Source organism: Nannospalax galili, unplaced genomic scaffold, assembly GCF_000622305.1.
Source record: "Nannospalax galili isolate Female #2095 unplaced genomic scaffold, S.galili_v1.0 scaffold569, whole genome shotgun sequence".
NCBI lineage: Eukaryota > Metazoa > Chordata > Mammalia > Rodentia > Spalacidae > Nannospalax > Nannospalax galili.
The window spans coordinates 178874-197971 of record NW_008360300.1 but is presented as its reverse complement, the minus strand read 5'-3'; the positions used below and the strand labels follow the sequence as shown (position 1 = coordinate 197971).

At 38.9% G+C, this 19098-nt stretch overlaps 1 protein-coding gene and 1 non-coding gene across 4 annotated transcripts in view; both read right to left on the bottom strand.

The window, feature by feature from the left end:
• The window catches only part of Slc20a2 (solute carrier family 20 member 2), a 131476-nt gene that overhangs the window by 97537 nt on the left and 14841 nt on the right, over window positions 1–19098 (bottom strand). The window lies entirely within an intron of this gene.
• LOC115068625 lies at window positions 16386–16526 on the bottom strand. The gene has a single exon (XR_003847957.1). It is a non-coding gene; the product is annotated as a small nucleolar RNA SNORA48 (small nucleolar RNA).

The window sequence follows — 19098 nt, the reverse complement described above, 5'->3', positions numbered from 1 at the left end:
ACATGATCCTTAGAGGGAAGTTTAGAGCTCTAAGTGCCTACATCAAAAAATCGGAAAGAACACAAATAAATGGCTTGACATTGCAACTGAACACACTTGAAAAGCAGAATAAATAAAAGACAAACCCAGCAGACAAGAAGAAATAACAAAAATCAGGGCAGAAATTGATGAAATAGAAACAAAGAAAACAATACAAAGAATCAATGAATCTAAGAGCTGGTTCTTTGAAAAGATAAAAAAGATAGAAAGAGCCCTAGGCCCAGTTAACCAAAGGAAAGAAAAAGCAAATCCAAATCAACAACATCAGAGGTGTAAGGGGAAATTTCCATCACTACAGACACCGAAAAGATCTGGAACATTATAATATTCCAAAAACCTATGCTCTATTAAATTTGAAAAAATAAAAGAAACATGAATACCTACACTCATGGGAACCACCAAAGCTAAGCCAAGAAGAGAGCAACAGCTTAAACAAGCTCATAACAAGTAAGGACATTAAAAGAGTAATAGAAAACATCCCCACTAAAAAAAAAGTCCAGGCCCTGAAGGATAGTCAGCAGAATTCTACCAGGCATTTAAAAAAGACCTACAACCAATAATACATGAATTATTCAAAAAAGATAGAAACAGAGAGAAAACCCCCAAATACCTTCTATGAAGCTATTACCACTCAAATATCAAAACCAGATAAAGACAAATATAAAAGGAAAACTATAGACCATATCCTTAAGGATCAAAGGGGCAAAAGTTCTCAGCAAAAGACTTGAAAATCACATACAGACACACATCAAAAAGATCATCCACCATGATCAAGTAGGTGGGGATAACTGAATATACACAAGTCAATAAACGTCATAAATCATATAAATGAACTTAGAGACAAAAATCACATGTTCATCTTGAAGGATGCAGAATAGGCCTTTGACAAAATCCAACATGCACTTATATTAAAAGTCCTAGAAGGAACTGGAATGGAGGGAACATACCTTAACATAATTAAAGCTATATACAACAAATCCATAGCCAACATCATTCTAAATGGAGAAAAACTGGAAGAATTCCCATTAAAATCAGGAACCAGACAAGGATGTCCACTGTCTCTAGTGCTTGAAACTTTTTTTTTAATATAATGCTTGAAACTCTTGCTAGAGCAATAAGACAAGCAGAGGTCAAGTTATCCCTATTTGCAGATGATATGATTTTATACATAAGCGCTCTACCAAAATTCCAGCAGAAAACACCTAGAAATGATCAAAACTCTCAGCAAAGTGGCAGTCTACAAAAATCAGAAGCATTTCGGTATACCAATAATAAGCAATCAGAGAAAGAGTTCATGGAACCCCGCCCATTCACAATAGCCTAAAAAAAAATACCTAGGAATAAACCTGACCAAATACATAAAAACTCTCTACAATGGGCCAGGGCTAGACTTCTCTGTCCTACAGTAGGGGCACAGACCTTAGAAGGCTGCCTGAGAGTGCCTGGACCCAGTCTCTACATGGTGGTGAGATTCCCCAAATTGCACAATGCCCAATTTCCTACACTGGGACAAGTTGTGGCCCTTCCCACTTCAGCAGGCTAGGCTTCTCTGTCCAACAGAAGAGGCCCAGACCTTAGTAGACTGCCTGAGAGTGACTAGATTCAGCGCCCCCTTACTGAGCTTCCCAAATTTCACTCTGATTGCCTGCTAGTAGGGGTCCAAATCTTCGGAGAGAGCCTGAGAGTACCTGACTGGAGTCTGACTTGGGCCTCTGCGGGAACTCTTGAGTAGCTGGACTGAAGCAATCTGTCACCTCCAATATATAAATTCTGAGAAAACCCAAAGCCAAGACCACCCCACTTTAAATTCTCAAGAAGAAAACACCACCACCACACCAATAATACAAACAGAAGCAGAACTACACCTCAACAAAGGAAGGCTTGAGTTTTATACGAGAATTAAAACAAAAGAAATCCACATGCCAAAAACACAATGGAAAAATAATAATATGTAAAACCAAAATAGTATGCTCCCATCAAACACTACCAGTCCTATGAAAGAGTTCTACAAGGAGAAACCCCTAGAGATAACCCAGGATACAGAATTTAAAAGAACAATTATAAACATGATCAAAGAATTCAATGAATTTAAAGAGCACACAAACATATTAAAGATCTAAAAGACAGGGATAAAATGACTGAATTCCAAAAAAAAAAGATAAAAATATTGAAGAAAGTGGGTTGCCCCTTATGAGCTGTTGGACTGAGGGACCCTAGAGGTCCCCCAAACAATAAAGGCCACTGCCAATACTGTTGGTGTACACCAGAAGTGGATGGTAAAATCCTATTGCTGAAGACACTGCATGATGTGAGTGCAGGAGAGGGAGAAATCAAGCTTGGACTAAGCTGGAAACTCCCTTTCACTGGATGGGTGGCTTTCATTGTGCCAAAAGGCAATATGCAGACGACTGGGGAAGAATAGTCCCCTATAATTCTCCTCAACAACGGGCCACACATGTTGTACTACAACATATCAAACAAGAAGTTCCTGCTGGTGCAATAGTGGAGCGTCTAGTGTATGTACAACCACCAAATTTTCGATTGGATATAATGCCCACTCATAGGGGCAGAATACACATCTGGTACTGTAGACCTGGCCAATCCCCTATGGAAGGGGAGAATACAGGCCCCAGTGGGAAGTCACTGCAATTGCTTTGTTAGATGGAAATGATGCGCTTGCTAAAGTACCAAGTATTTGTGTTTACCTTCCATAGGTTAAGTTATTAACCTGTTTAGAAGTTCTTGCTTCTTGCTGTTTTGTGTGTTTATAGTAGATGGAATCCCACTGAAACTGGCCAACAGTCCATGGAAAACAGATGATGCAGAGACCTGAAAGATCAGTGCCTTGCCACAATGGGAGGAAGATCATCCCACACCTACCACCCCCTCCAAGGCTCAGGGACTTTTGTGGAAAAGTTTGGCAGAATGTATGTAAGAGCTGGAGGAAGGGGTGGAGTGTTAACTGGAAATATCCTCTGACCACTATGCTGTCAAGCTATAGTCACCTCCTTCCTGAGCTCATCAAGGTGTCAAGGGAGGAGTCAGTTACCCCTCCCACCCAATCAGTTGACTATAGCTGCATGTGTGGAGAGGGGCAAAGGATATATATATATATATATATGCCGAGAACATCAAGAGGCACCTCTCTCACCATTTTGTAGGGCTGTCAGGAGGTCACAGGAATATAGTTTGAGTGTGGACTTTACGGCACAGCTGTAAACATGGGCATCATTCTTCTGTAAATAAACCCCGACCCTATGCTCTGTTAAAAATAAATAAATAAATAAAATATTTTAAAAAAGAAAAATAAAAAAAACTGAAAAAAAATACTGAAGAAAACTCAGGCTAAAATGAAGAAGGAAGTAAAAACTCAATAAGCCAATTTGAAACAGGAGAAAGCACCACTGATAGAATGAACAAAATGGAAAACAGAATACCAAGAATGGAAGATAAAGTTGAAGAACTGGACCATTCAAGGAACAATTGTGAGAAAATTTAAAAGACACAGAAATGGAATATGCAGGAAATGTGGGACACCATGAAAAGATCAAATTTATGCATCATAGGCATAGAGGAAGGAGAAGAATTTCAGGTTAATGGTACTGACCATCTGATCTTAAACAGCATTGTAGAAGAGAATTTCCCCAAATTAAGGAAAGACATGCCCATACAAATACAAGAAAGACAGAGAACACCAAATAGACAGGACCAAAAAAGAAACACCCATGGCATATCATAGTAAAAACACTAAATTTACAGGCCAAAGATAGAATACTTAAAGCTGCAAAAGAAAAACAACAACTCATATATAAAGGAAAACCCATCAGAATTACAGCTGACTTATCAATGCAAACTATGAAAGCCAGAAGAGCCTGGACCAAGGTATTTCCAGTTCTAAATATAAGTGTCAACCTAGAATTCTTTCCCCAGCAAAAATATCTATTAGAGTTGAAAGGGAAAGAAAAATCTTCCCTGCCACAAATGAGACTGAAAGAACACATGTGCACAAAACCAGCCCTTCAGAGAATACTTGAAGCAACATAAAGATTGAAGAAAAGAATAACTATACCCAAGGGTAAACTGAAAGAAAATACATGAAGGAATAATTGTGGAAACACAAAATTAGACCAAGAAATGCAAACAGATTCAAAATGAAGGCAACCAATACATATCTTTCAATAATAACTTTAAATATCAGTGCTCCCCAGTCAAAAGACATAGGCTAGTTGAATGGATTAAGAAACAAAATCCATCCTTTTGTTCTCTGCAAGAAAAATATCTCGCTTTTCTAAAGGCACTACCTTAAGGTGAAGGGATGGAAAAGAATATTCCAAGCAAATGGCACTAAGAAACAAACAAGGGTCACAATTCTAATTTCTGACAAAAGACTTTAAATTAAAACTAATCAGAAAAGATAAAGAGGGTCACTTCATTCTGATCAAAGGAACAACTGACCTAAGAGGATATTATAATCATGAATACATCTACACCAAGCTCTGTTGCACTCAATTTCATAAAAACAATACTATAGGACTTTAAGACACAGATTAACCCCAACAGTAATAGTAGGGGACATCAATTTCCCACTGTCTCCATTATGTATGTCAACTGGACAAAGATAAAAAGAGAGAACTCTGATTTAAATGGTATTATACATCTAATGAACCTAAGAGACATATACCAAATATTCCATCCAAGTACCAAAGAATATACTTTCTATTCAGGACCCCAAGAAACTTTCTCTAAAATTGATCAAATACTGGGGCACAAAACCTCAACAAATACAAAAATTGAAATAATTCTGTATGTTCTATCAGACCACAACACAATAAGGCCTGAAATCAACATCAAAAGAAGCCCTAGTAACTATAAGAACTCATGGAGATTGGAGATTAAACAAAACACTCCTTAATAATGAATGGGAGAAAGAAGAAATTAAGAAAGAAATAAAAAATATGCCTGGAACAAAATAAAAAGGATAATGCAACACAACAAAACCTCTGGGACACTTTAAAAGCAGTCCTAAGAAGGAAGTTTATAGCTCTAACTGCCTACATTTCAAAAATCAGAAAGAGCACAAACAAATGACTTAACATTGCAACTCAAGGCTCTGGAAAAGCAAGAACAGATTAAACCCAAATAAATACAGCAGACAAGAAGAAATAAAAAAAATCAGGTCAGAAATTAATGATATAGAAACAAGAGAACAATACAAAGAATCAATGAATCTACAAGCTGGTAATTTGAAAAGATAAACAAGATAGACAGACTCTTAGCCCAGTTAACCAAAAGAAAAAAAGAACAAATCTTAAAAAAAAAAAAAAAATCAGAGATGAAAGGGGAAATATCACAACAGGCACCAAAACGATCCAGAACATTATAAGGGAGAACTTTAAAAACCTACACTCTATTAAATTGAAAACCTAAAAGAAATGGATGGATATCTAAAATCAAGGAACCACCAAGGCTAAACCAAGGAGAGATCAACAGTTTAAACAGACCCATGCCATAAAGGAAATTGGAACAGTAATACAAAACGTCCTGCTTAAAAAAAGCCCAGGCCCAGATGGATTTACAACAGAATGCTACCAGACATTTAAAGATACACCACCAATATTACTTAAACTATTCAAACAGAGAGAAAGGGAGAACTCCCAAATTGCTTCTATGAAACCAGCACTGCTCTAATAGCAAAAACGGGTAAAGACACAACAAACCCACAGTCAACATCATTCTAAATGAAGAAAAACTGGAATCCTTCCCAATAAAATCAGGAACCAGACAATGATATCCACTATCTCCACTCCTTTTCAATAAAATGCTTGAAACTCTTGCTAGAGCAATTAGACAAGAGAAGGGAATTAAAGTATTAATTGGAAGAGGTCAAATTATCACATTTTATAGATGATATACTATAACTAAGAGATCCCAAAAATTCCATGAGAAAACTCCTAGAACTGATTAACACTTCCAGTAAAGTGGTAGGTTACAAAATTAATATACAAAAATCAATAACAAGCAATCGGAGAAAGAGTACAGGAAAAACCCCTCCCATTAACAATAGCCTCAACAAAAAAAAAAAAAAAAGAAAAAAGAAATATCTCAGAATAAACCTGACCCAATGACATCAAAGATCTCTAAAATGAAATTTTTAAACCTTCAAAGAAAGAGATGAGGAAGACACCAGAAGATGGAAGGACCTCCCATGTTCATGGATTGGAAGAATTAATATTGTGAAAATGACCATCCTACCAAAAGCAATATATAGATTCAATGCAATTCGGATCAGAATCTCCATGACATACTTCACAGAATTAGGAAAAATCATCTAAAATCCATATGGAAGCACAAAAGATGTGGGTAGCCAAAGCAACGCTGAGCACAAAGTGCAAGCTGAGGGGATTACTACACCAGATCTCAAACTATATTAGAGAGCTATAGTCATAAAAACAGCATGGTACTGGCACAAAAATAGACATATAGATCAATGGAACATAACTGAAGACCCAAACATGAGTACATGCAATCTCAACCACCTGATATTTGACAAAGGTGGCAAGAACACACAACGAAGGAAAGACAGCATCATTAACAAATGTTGCTGACAAAACTAGATTTCCACCTGTAGAAGGATGAAGCTAGATCCTTGTCTTTCACCTTGCACAAAAGTCAACTCCAAATGGATCAAAGACCTCAATGTGAAACTCAAAACTCTGAAATTATTAGAAGAAAATATTGGCAGTAACCTGCAACATATAGATGTAGGAGAGGACTTTGTAAATTGGACATCAATTGCTCAGGAATTAAGGTCAACAATCAACAAGCGGGGCCTCATTAAATGAAAAAGCTTCTTTACAGCAAAAGAAACAATCAAGAAAATGAAGAGATAACATACAGAGTGGGAAAATTCTTCACCAGTGATACATGTGACAGAGGTTTAACGGCCAGAATATTTAAAGAACTCAAAAAACAAAGAACCAAGAAAACAAATGACCCAATTAAAAGATGGGCTAAAGATCTAAACAGAGTTCCCAAAGAAGAAATAAAGATGGGTAAAAAACATCTTAAGTGTTCAACATCGTTAGTAATTAGGGAAATGCAAATTAAAACCACCCTAAGGTTTCACCTTACCCATCAGACTGGCTAGGATCAAGAGAACATATAACACCAAATGCTGATGAGGATGTGGGCAAAGGGGAAAGCTCATTCACTGCTGGTGGGACTGCAAACTAGTGCCACCCCTATTCAAAGTAATGTGGTGAACTATTAAAAAACTAAAAATGAACCTACTATATGACCTGGTTATACCAACTTGTTGGCATATACCCAAAGGACTCATCCTATTGCAGAGATACTTGCACAATCATGTTTGTTGCTGCTCTTTTCACAATAGCTAAGAGATTGGAAGCAACCTAAGTCCCCCTCAACTGAAGAGTGGATAATGAAAATGTGTTGGCTGGGCGTGGAGGCACACGCCTTTAATCCCAGCATTTGGGAGGCAGAGGCAAGTGGATCTTTGTGAGTTTGAGGCCAGCCTGGTCTATGTAGTAAGTTCCAGGATAGCTGGGGCTACAGGGAGACCCTGTCTCAAAAAGACAAAACAAACAAACAAAAAAAGAGAGCATGTACTAAGTGAGTAAGAAAGATGAAATAATGAAATTTGCAGGTAAATGGATGGAACTGGAAACTGTCATACTAGGTGACTGTTAGACACAGACTTAGAAAAACAACATATGTTCTCCTTCATTTGGATTCTAGCACCTAATCCTTATATGTGAGTATATATCCTGGTGTAACTGCAGGAACCAGGAAAATGGAAGAGAACCAGGGAGGTAAAGGGAAAGAGGGAACCCAAGAGAGAAGAACAGTAGTAGACAGGTGTTACTAAGGGAAAACTATGTAAAATGGGGGTAAATGGGAAAACTTTACAAGGAACTAAAGGGGAAGAAGGAGCTCAAGAGAGGTGGGACCACAGGAGACAGGAAATACAAGGGAGAAATGGGAAAAATGGGGACACTAAATGCAGAGGGCATGGAGAGGGAGTTAGAGAGGGGGAGAGAGAGAGGAGAGATAAATAATGCTTAGCTAGTATAAAAAACCAGAGGAAGTCGAATTAGTCCAAAAACCTACTGTAAAATTACACATACAGTATCTCTACATGAGTCCATGTGTATAGCTGAAGGGTACATAACAAGACACAGTGTCAGGTAGGAGAAATCTTCCTTTGAGTTGATGGCCAGGGTGGTCCAAGTGACTCCCAAAATTACACAGGCTGTTGCCAAAAGCCCTTGATTGCCTCCCAGAACTTGAAGGTAAGACCCTATTGCTGAAGACAGGACATAGTTTAGACACAGGATTTGGAGCAATGAAGCTGGAACTGACCCAGAAGCCACCTCCCCTGAAGGCTGGCTCTCACAGCTTTGAAGTGCACTACACAAACTGGTAAAGGAGAACATCAATGGATGGTCCAACCCCAGTTTTAAGGCCACATCAATGACCAGCATAGCAAACAACATTGGTGCAGTAATGGCACTTTAATCTTGGGGGTAACCAACAGCTACCTAATTGGACTTAAAGCCCACTCAGAGGGGAAGAAACTCATGTGTGGTACTGTAAAACTAGCCAAATAAAACACACATAGCTAGAGAGGTCATAGATTGTAGAGAAAAACCCAAGGCTGTCACATCCCTAGAAAAGTGTAATTTCTTACTATGTGCAAATATGGATCCTTACATTTACAGACAAGTCTCCCAGTCACCACCCATCAAAGAAGCTTTTTTTTTTTTTCCCAAGAGATTATAACAGAGTTCCACAACTGTTCACACACAGAGATTGTATGTGAATTGCCCAAAGTCAAAGTGGCACATCTATGAAGCAACCTCTACACCTAAGGTTCATGGAATTACAACAAGGGATGAAGAGCATATTAATGCATCTTTCAATTTTCATCAATGATACTCCCTCATGCAACAGAGGGCCTGGGACACAAAAGGTCACAAATGGCCAAATTGTAGAGAATAAGAATCTACAGAGTGTGCATGGGTCCTTGGACAGGACTCCTATATTGAATTCCATCCACCCAGAGCTCAGGGACCATTGGACAAGGGTGGATGGAAAGACTGTAAGAAACAAGTAGGAGGTGCATTACCATATGCAAAGAGAGTCCTATAGGCTCCTGGGACCCTTTTCCTATGAACCTACAGCAATGGTGTCAGCATGCACAAGACCCATGCAAACTCAATAAGACAAAAACCAAGTACAGAACTGTAGAAATGAACAGCAGGCTCCAATCTTAGTCACAGAATTATGGGCAGCTGATTACTGCTGGGTGAGGAATAGCTGATCTTCTTAAAGGGAGGGGCTCTAGATAGGCTAACTAGACCTCAATGGATGAACTTGCACTGAGGAATGTCTGGGAATACTAATTTGACATGATAGGCCTTAACAGAAATGAAAGAATGTATGAATTCCAGTGCAGATGTGGGGTTATGGGAGGGGGCCAATGGGGAAGGGGATATAAAGATGACTAGGATGTTTTGTATGAAATACACAAAAATTCAATTAAAAATTTTTTAAAAAAGAAATCACACACAGGAATCATACTTGACACCCTAAATGCCATATAAGTTATGGAAGATACACGACTCATTCTTGGCTTTCAGCTATGTTAATACAGAAAATCCAAATAATTCTTTTCACATAACCCTGGAGCTTCTTCCTCATGTACAGGCAAGAGCTGAGTACAGTGGAAAAGGCAAATGCATAGTTAGGAGATACCTATTATCAACTCTTCATCAATTAGCCTCTGAAGGACTTGCCCAAGACACTGTTTCTCCTGACAAACATCAGATTTTGAGAAAAGCCATAACCTAGGCCACTCTGTTGGACAGAAGCAATCGCTCTCTAAAGTCTGGGAGACTATACTATGCATTTGTATACCAGACTTCAATTCATGGTAACTACAAATTTTGCAAGTTTTCATAAACAAATATCCTCCTCAAATAGAAATGATTTTAAGATGTGGTAATAGTACTGTGATTACGCTTTCAAAGTTGGTTTTTTTTTCCTTTTTGAATAATTATTTATACATGAATTGATTTAATACTTGAGATTTGCTTCAAAATAACACTCCAGTGAAGGGAACTGGAGTTTTAAAGACTGATCACAAATTAATAAAATTAGGTGATGAGAACATGGAATAAATTAGACAATTTTGTCTTCTTTAGTAAATGTCTGAAAATTTCCTATTTCTAAAATTTAGGGCTTGAACATGATTTTCCTGTGGTCATTTCTGGGTCTAAAATTTTTACTCAATATTGTTTTCATTTCTCTGAATTGTGTTTAAATTCACCTCAGTTACTGTCTATAGTAACTGATGCTATAATCAGATGGTATAACTATGTCACGATGTGTAACCTCAAAATAGCTCTTAAGGACCCAGGTACCACATCATCAGGCCTGATCAGAGGGTAAAAAGAAAAGCAGTGACTGTGGTGATAAGGATATTATATTTCCCATAGTTAAGGTGAATATGCTCACTCCTTAGAAATCTGATGGAAGACTGTGTGTGTGTGCACATGTATGTGCATATACCTTTGGAGGCTAGAGGTCAGTGTTAGGTATCTTCCTTTATTGCTCTCTACATGTTCACACTTTTATTTCATGGGCATGATAACCTTTAAACAGCTCTGAGTATACTGCCAAGAAGTGGTATAACTGGGTCAAATGGTAGGTTCATTTGTAGTTTTTTTTTTTTCTTGGTCTTTTTGAGACAGGGTCTTCCTGTAGCCAAAGCTGGCCTGGAACTCACTATGTAGATCAGGCTGGCCTTGAACTCAGAGATCCGCCTGCCTCTGCCTCCCGATGGCTGTGATTAAAGGTGTGCACCGCCATGTCCGGCATCCTCTTCTAAATTTAAGAAATATTTTTAGCGAGAATTTCATACATGTATACAATGCATTTTGATCATATCTACCCCAGTCTCCACCCTACTAACTCCCCCCAAGACCACCCTGCTCCCAACTTCATGTCTTTAAAAATTTTTTTATAATTCACTTTATTGTTTGTGCTGCCCATATATGTATGGGCATAGGGCCATCCAATAAAGTATAGTTGATCTACTAGGGGCAACACCCTCTCCTGGCAGCCAATTGTGGATAGTTCCTTACCTGGGGGTTCACGAATCTCTCCTCACTCCATGCTGGAATGTTGACTGACCTGATCTTAAGCAGGTCTTGTGTACACAACCACAGCTGCTTCGAGTTCATGAATGCAGCAGTCCTATCATGCTCGGCACACAATGCTCTGTCTTGGTTCTCCCTGACTTCTGGCTCTTACAAACTTTCTGCCCTTCCTTCTGCAATGTTCCCTGGGCCTTGGGAGTATGTGTGACACAGATGTCCCATTTTTATCTGAGCATTCATGGATACTTTGATCGTTATGAGTTTTGTGTTAATCCTGTCCACTGCACAAAGAAGCTTTTCTGATAAGGGCTGAGAGTTGCACTGATCTATGGCTACAGAGACACAAATTTAGAGGGCAGTTTGATACTATTTAGCAAAGTAGTAGGCTCACCTCTAGGGCCTACAAGCTCCCCTGTCATGGTTCTTGGCCAGATTTATAGTACCAGGTGTTAGGGTTCCAAAAAGCCACAGTTTTCCCCCTCCCCAACAGGGACCTCACCTTGACCTTTGGAATCAAGGGAAACAAACTCTGCTGAGAAGCAGCCTGCCTTTCCTCTGACCTCCAAAGATAAGCAGATTCTACCTGTTAACCAGAGATTTTAGAAGCTGTTTTTCTCTCATCTTAAGAGGGAAAAAGTAAACACTTCCACACCCTAATCCTACCTGCTTCCCCCTCCCTGATTTCTCCCTCAAACATTCCCCCTTCCACACCCTAAAGCCCCCATATATAAAGTCCCAGCTCACAACCCGTGGGCGGACATCTTTCTCTGACATCTTTACACCTTTCCCTTCCCTCCCCTCCCCTCCCCTCCCCTTCCCTCCCCTGACATCTTTCCCTTCCCCGAGGGAAAGGTGCCCCGTGCGAAATAAAGCTGTATCCCGCTGAGAATTCCATCTGTGCCTCGGTGCCTTCATCCATCCGCTCGTGCTCTCCATCCACGCCGCTCGCTCCCACCAGCACTCTATCTATCACCAGGCATTTGTTTTCTCCTGTGGGACAGGCCTTAAGTCCTATCAGAAACTGACTGGTTTGCCCCCATAACATTTTTAACACTATTGAATCCATGGGCTTATCTTGCCAGACTGTTCTTTATTGTATGTAGTTCACAGGGTTCACAGCTTGGATAAGACTGCTGATTTTTCTCTCTCAGCAGGCTTTCATAGCACCTTCTGGTGGTATGAAAACTAGTCAGCAAGAAGGAACCTTTCCTGTCAGTACCAGCTTGATTTCTCCAAAATATGTAGTGTCTTCAGCAATAGGGTCTAGATGGACAATAATCTTGTATTGTTTTGAGGGTCTCTGGGACATGGACCAACAACTTCCGGGGAGGTGGCACTGGGCTTTTCATTTGGCATCCTATAGTCTTCTGGAAGGCTCATTATTCCCTGTACAGGGTAACTATATGTCTACATGAAACTTTAAGAAGCTTATTATATAGTAGGTTTCCATATGGCATTTAATGATTCCTTAGTGTTAACCAGCCCTCCTCTTTTCCATTCCCCCGCCTTACCCTTCTGTCCCCTTCCCCACTTAAACCTTCTCCCTCATTATCCCCATTTCCCCTTCATATCACCTGTGTTCTACTACCCCTAAAGTTTTCACATTCCCATGGCCCTCTTCTAATTTCCTGGCTCCAAGAGGTTCTAATTTAAACATAAAAATCTAAAGTTTCACTGCTAGGACCAACATATGAGAGAGAACAGGTGGTTATCTTTCTGGGCCTGGGATGCTTCATTCAGTATAATATTTTTTTTCAGTTTTATCCACTTACTTGCAACTTTCATAATTACTTTTTCTCTACAGCTGAATAAAATTTCGCCACTTTTTCATTATCCATTCATGTATTGATGGGCATGTAGGTAGTTTCCATTTCTGGGCTATTGTGAATAGAGCAGCAATGAATATGAATGAGTAAGTGCCTCTATAGCAGGCCACAGAGTCTTTTAGGTATATGTCCAGGAGATTATATGGTAGATGTGTTTTTAGCTGTTTAAGGACACTCCACACTGAACCATACCAGGTTTCACTCCCACCAGCAATGAATGAGGATTCCTCTTGCCTCAAAATCTGACCATTACTCTCTTAATCTTAGCCATTCTCACCAGGTAAAATGAAATCTTAAAGCACATTTTTAAAAACAAATAAAAAAAAATTTTTTTTTTATTTTATGTGTATGCATGTATTGCCTGCATGTAGGTAAGTGCACCCGTGTTGTGCAATGCCCATGGAGGACAGAAGAGGTTGTCAGATCCCCTGGAACTGGAGTTACAGACAGTTGTTAGCTGCCATGTGGGTGTGGGGATTCGAACCCAGGTCTTCTACAAGAGCAACCAGTGTTCTTAACCACTGAGCCATCTCTCCAGGCCCTCTTAAAGCACTTTTAATTTGCATTTCTGTGATAACTACAGGTGCTGAACACCTTTAAAGTTATTTCTTGGTCATTTCTATTTCTTCCTTTGAGAACTGTCTGTTCAGTTCCAACACTCACTTTTAAATTATATTGTTTGCTTTCTTGGTGTTTAGGTTTTTTTTTAGTTCCTCATATATTACAGAAACTAATCCTCTATCAAATATATAGGTAGCAAGGAATTTTTTCCCTGTTCTGTAGGCTGCCTCTTCTGTTGATTAACTGTTTCCTTTGCAACAGAAGTTTTTTAATTTCACAAGGTCCCACTTACTGATTGTTGGTTCTATATCCTGCAAGACAAGGGTCCCATTCAGAGAGTCCTCACCCGAGCCTATATCCTGAAGTACACTCCCTATTCTTTCTCTAAAATTTTCAGAATTTCAGGTTTAACACTGAGGTCTTTGATCCATTTGGAATTGGTTTTCTTCAGGGTGAAAGATAAGAATCAAGATTGATTCCTCTATATGCAGATGTCCAGTTTTCCCAGCACTGTTTGTTAAAGATTCTTTCTTTTTTCCCAATTCCACTTTACTTTTAAGGCAGGGTCTTTCACTGAACCTGGAACTCTCCGCTAGAGTGGTGGGCTAGCAAATGCCAGAGATCTTCCTGTCTCTGCCTCTCCAGCACTGGGATTACAGGTACACACCATCACATCCAGCTTTTATGTGGATCCAAACACAGGTCCTTGTGCAGTAAGTCAAACTGACTGAGCTATCTCCCCTTACCCCTTGCCCCAAAATTCATAGTATCATATCACACAACTCAGTAGCTCATCCTCAATACATTATCAGACAATATTCTCATAAATTCAGCTGAAGATTACTGTTTATAATAGTAAAAAAAAAAAAAAAAAACAACTTACACCTAAAATTACCACCAGTGAGGGATAGAGAATTCTTAGTATTGTACATTCTTAGAGTAAAATACATGTACCTATGTGAACATGAGGATACAAACCCACAATGACAGGAGTATAGCAAAGCAGCATCAAAGAATTGCCAATGGCTAAAGCTGAAAAGCTTTGAGCAACAGAGTAGCTTTGGCTAATCCAAAGTATAAACATCTATTAGTCTTTATCATCATCACTGATAGTATGAAGGGGGAAGAACAGATAAATCACTGAGGCTGAGAAATCACCTGTGCAAAATCCTAAACCAGGCGTGGTGGCGCATGCCCTAATCCCAGCACTTGGGAGGCAGAGGCAGGTGGATCTCTGTGAGTTCAAGGCCAGCCTGGTCCACATAGTGAGTTCCAGGCCAGGTGGGGCTACAGGGAGACCCTGCTTCAAAAAGACTAAAAAAAAAATCCTAAATAATTCCTCTAGACCCTCTTACCTCAGTGAGGTGAAGCACAATTCCCTACTCCTTAAGTACTGATTGTCAAGAGTATAGAACAGAAAAGAGAAGAAAAGAACTTTCTGGGATGGGATGGGGGTACTACACACACACACACACAAACATGCTATCCCAGAAAGGCTGATCAAAGTCAACATTAACACTCAAATAACTTTGTATCTTTGAAAGCATATACCCTTGAAAGGAACCAATGACCATGTTCTTCACCTTTATCCCCCAAATTCTCAACCCCAGTGTGACCACAAGAACAGCAATTCTCAGTTGAGCAATATTTTCTACACATCTGACTAGTATATCTCAAAATTATCAGTCATTTTAAAAAAAAGAAGGAAAATCTGAGAAACTATCACAACCAAGAAGACTCTAAGGAGACAAAAAGACTAAACGTGGTGTTGATGTCCATCTAACGGCGTCCATGAATACAAGATGACACTGGCAAAAACTGAGGAAATATGAATGAGCCATGAGCTTTTGTTAATAATAATGTATCAGTAGTCACACACTAGTTTTGTGTATGGCATTATTGTGAAGTACTAATTAATAAGAAACTGTGGAAGTTGAGTATATCAGAATTCTTTATAGCAGTCTTGCAAATTTTTTTTTTTGTAAATCTGAAGCTTTTTAAAAAGAAAAAGCACCACCACGCCCAGCTAGTTGGGATTTTTTTGTTGTTGTTGTTGGTCTTTTTGAGACAGGGTCTTCCTGTAACTCCAGCTGGTCTGGAACTCACTATGTAGATCAGGCTGGCCTCAAACTCGCAAAGATCCCCCTGCCTCTGCCTCCAACGTGCTGGGACTAAAGGTGTGCGCCACCACACCTGGCCTCTTTTAATACTATTTTTAGATAAAGTTATGTGTTTATAATGACATGGGGTTTTGGCCAGTAAATAATATATGAAAGCTATAAACAGCATGCATATTCTGAACATATTTATGACAAAAATATAGGTATTTATTCACCAAAAGAAAAATCTATACATCAAAATGTTAACCTCTGAGTGGTAAATTATTATTTTCAAAGCTTCTTTATCGCTTTCTGTATTCTTTGATTGTTTTTCCCACTAAACAGAGACTACTGCTAGCATTACATCGCATTTCTTCTACAACCAGGAACAAAATTTTTTTTTTAGGGGAGGCAGGTGTATAGTACAGAATCAACTAGTATATTCCACAGTTCAAAATAGTATCCCTTTAGCCAGGCATGGTGGTGCATGCCTTTAATCCCAGCACTTTAGAGGCAGAGGCAGGTGAATCTCTTTGAGTTCAAGGCCAACCTGGTCTCCAAAGAGAGTTCCAGGCCAGCTGGTGCTACAGGGAAACCCTGTCTCACCCGCCCCCCAAATCCTTTATAAAATAGTCAAATTTACTTTTTCAAAGGGGATTTTTTTTTTCTTTCAGTAGGAATGTGTCCTAGGCATGAAACAGCTTTGACCACTGAGCCAGGCATCAAGCCAGGGTGAACAAAGGACACCATCTGCTCTGCCCTCAACTGATATAAGAACACCTCCACCATGAGGTGTCTCTTTGTCCATTGCCAGGGGGTTCGATGAGAAAATATTTTAAAAGGCAGCATAGAAAAGTGACTGAAAGCCTAAGAATTAGTCAGACAAGATTAAAATCCTAGTTTCATCACTATCAGCATGGCATTGGACAGCTGCTAACCTTCCTTGATTTTCTCTTATTTTAAAGATGATATAACAAAGCCGGGCATGGTGGTGGCATGTCTTTAGCCCCAGCACTCGGAAGGCAGAGGCAGGCAGATCTCTGTGAGTTCAAGACCAGCCTGTTCTACATAGTGAGTTCCAGGACAGCTGGGGCTACAGGGAGACCCTGCCTCAAAAAAAAAAGAAAAAAGATGATACAGCAGAGCTACTAAGTTGCAGAACTCCCCCAAAATTTATCTGCATAAATACAAACCGCATACTACATATGTTTGTTATATAAAATATATTTCATAACTTCAAATTAGAGAATTAGATAATACCAAAGAGTTAGATCTATGTCAATAGCCTGGCCACTCTGGTGTCTATTATTACTGGTAATACTAATAAAAAAATTACTCGTAAAAATGAAATACTGTAGGAAAAACTTAGTTTATCAAACAATATCATGGAACAAAGACAAAACCAGCACCTTGGCTCATTTTTAACTCTCCAACATTCCTGCTAAATAGATCTTCATTATGACAATTAAACATGCTGTAGTTAATATGTCTATAGTCTCACTGAGATCTCAAGAGAAAGCTAACCAGCTTAAACTAAATGTTCAAATATTACTGTGCCTTTCAAAGAGACTACAGTTGTCCTATAACATGTCCACAGTCTCACTGAGACTTCCAGTGAACTCAAGTGATAGCTAAACACTTAAACTAAAATATTCAAGTATTGTTGCACCTTTCTAAATACAGTGTTCCTACATATGAAGACAAATGAGTCAATACAAATTAGTACCAGACATAAAATATACACAAAACTTATTTAAATTCCTTGACTGTAATTTTTTTTTTTAATCTAAAAAAGCATTTGGTTTTTTTGCCCAAGCTGGCCTCAAACATTCCGTGTAGTCAAATGACCTTAAACTCATGGTACTCTTGCTTCTACCTCCCTAGTTCTGGAATTACAGGAGTATACCACCACGCCCAGATTAAAAAGGCATTTGAGATGAAACATATTTTTTATCTTTCTCAAAATATTAAGTTTAAAAAGAAATCTTAGGTTTTACCAACAAAGCTATGGCCACCTAATTTTTGACAAAGGTGGCAGAAACATGTAGTGAACAAAAGAGAGGCTATTTGACAAATGATGCTGGTAAAACTGAATATTCACCTGCAGAAGTATGATTTGGATCTATATCTTTCACCTTTTACAAAAATCAATTCAAAATGGATCAAAGGCCTTAAGTTAAAACCTGAATGCTGAAATTGTTAGAATTAAACAGAGAGAATACTCTTTAAGACACTGCGGTAGGCAAGAACTTTCTGAACAGAACTCCAATAGCACAGGAAATGTAGCCCCAGCACAGGAAATGTAGCCCCAAGAATTGATAGGGCAACATGAAATTTAAAAGTTTTCATATGGCAAAATAACTTACCAGTAGAACTTATAGCGCACAGAATAGGAGAAAATCTTTACCAGCTATGCTTCGGACACGAGGTTAATATCCAGAATTTACAAAGAACTGTAGAAATTAAATACCAAGGAAATAGGGCTGGAGAGATGGCTCAGTGGTTAAGAGCACTGACTGCCCTTGCAGAGGATCTGGGTTCGATTCCAACACCCACATGGCAGCTACGAACCGTCCTTAACTCCAGTTCCAGGGGAATCTGATGCCCTCTTCTGACCTCTGCAGCATTGCACAACACGGGTGCACTCATGTACATATAGGCAATATACTCACACACATAAAATAAAAAAACACTAAATAAAATTTTTTAAAAAATTAAAAATACCAAGAAATAAAACTGCAAAACAAATGAGTTAATGAACACAGTTCTCAAAAGACCAATAACTAATTTTAAGTGTTCAATGTCTCTAGTAATCAAGGAAATGCAAATTAAAACTACTTTGAGATACCATCTCAGAATTGCTGTCACCAAGAAGCTAATAACAGAAGTTGGAGAGATGTGGGGGAAGAGAAACCCTTCTCCACCACTGGTGGGAGTACAAATTAAAAGAGCCATTATGGAAATCAGTTTGGAGGTTCCTCGAAAAAATAAAGATGGAACTACCACATAACCCAACTATTCCACTCCTTGACCCAAAGAACTCCATATCCTACCATAGAGATGCTTGCGTATCTGTGCTTATTTTTGCTGTATTCACGATAGCAAAGAAATGAACCAACCTAGATGCCCATGAACACATGAATGGATAATGAAAGTCTGGTATATATATTGGAGGTTCCTCGAAAAAATAAAGATGGAACTACCACATAACCCAACTATTCCACTCCTTGACCCAAAGAACTCCATATCCTACCATAGAGATGCTTGCGTATCTGTGCTTATTTTTGCTGTATTCACGATAGCAAAGAAATGAACCAACCTAGATGCCCATGAACACATGAATGGATAATGAAAGTCTGGTATATATACACAATAGAATACTACCCAGCT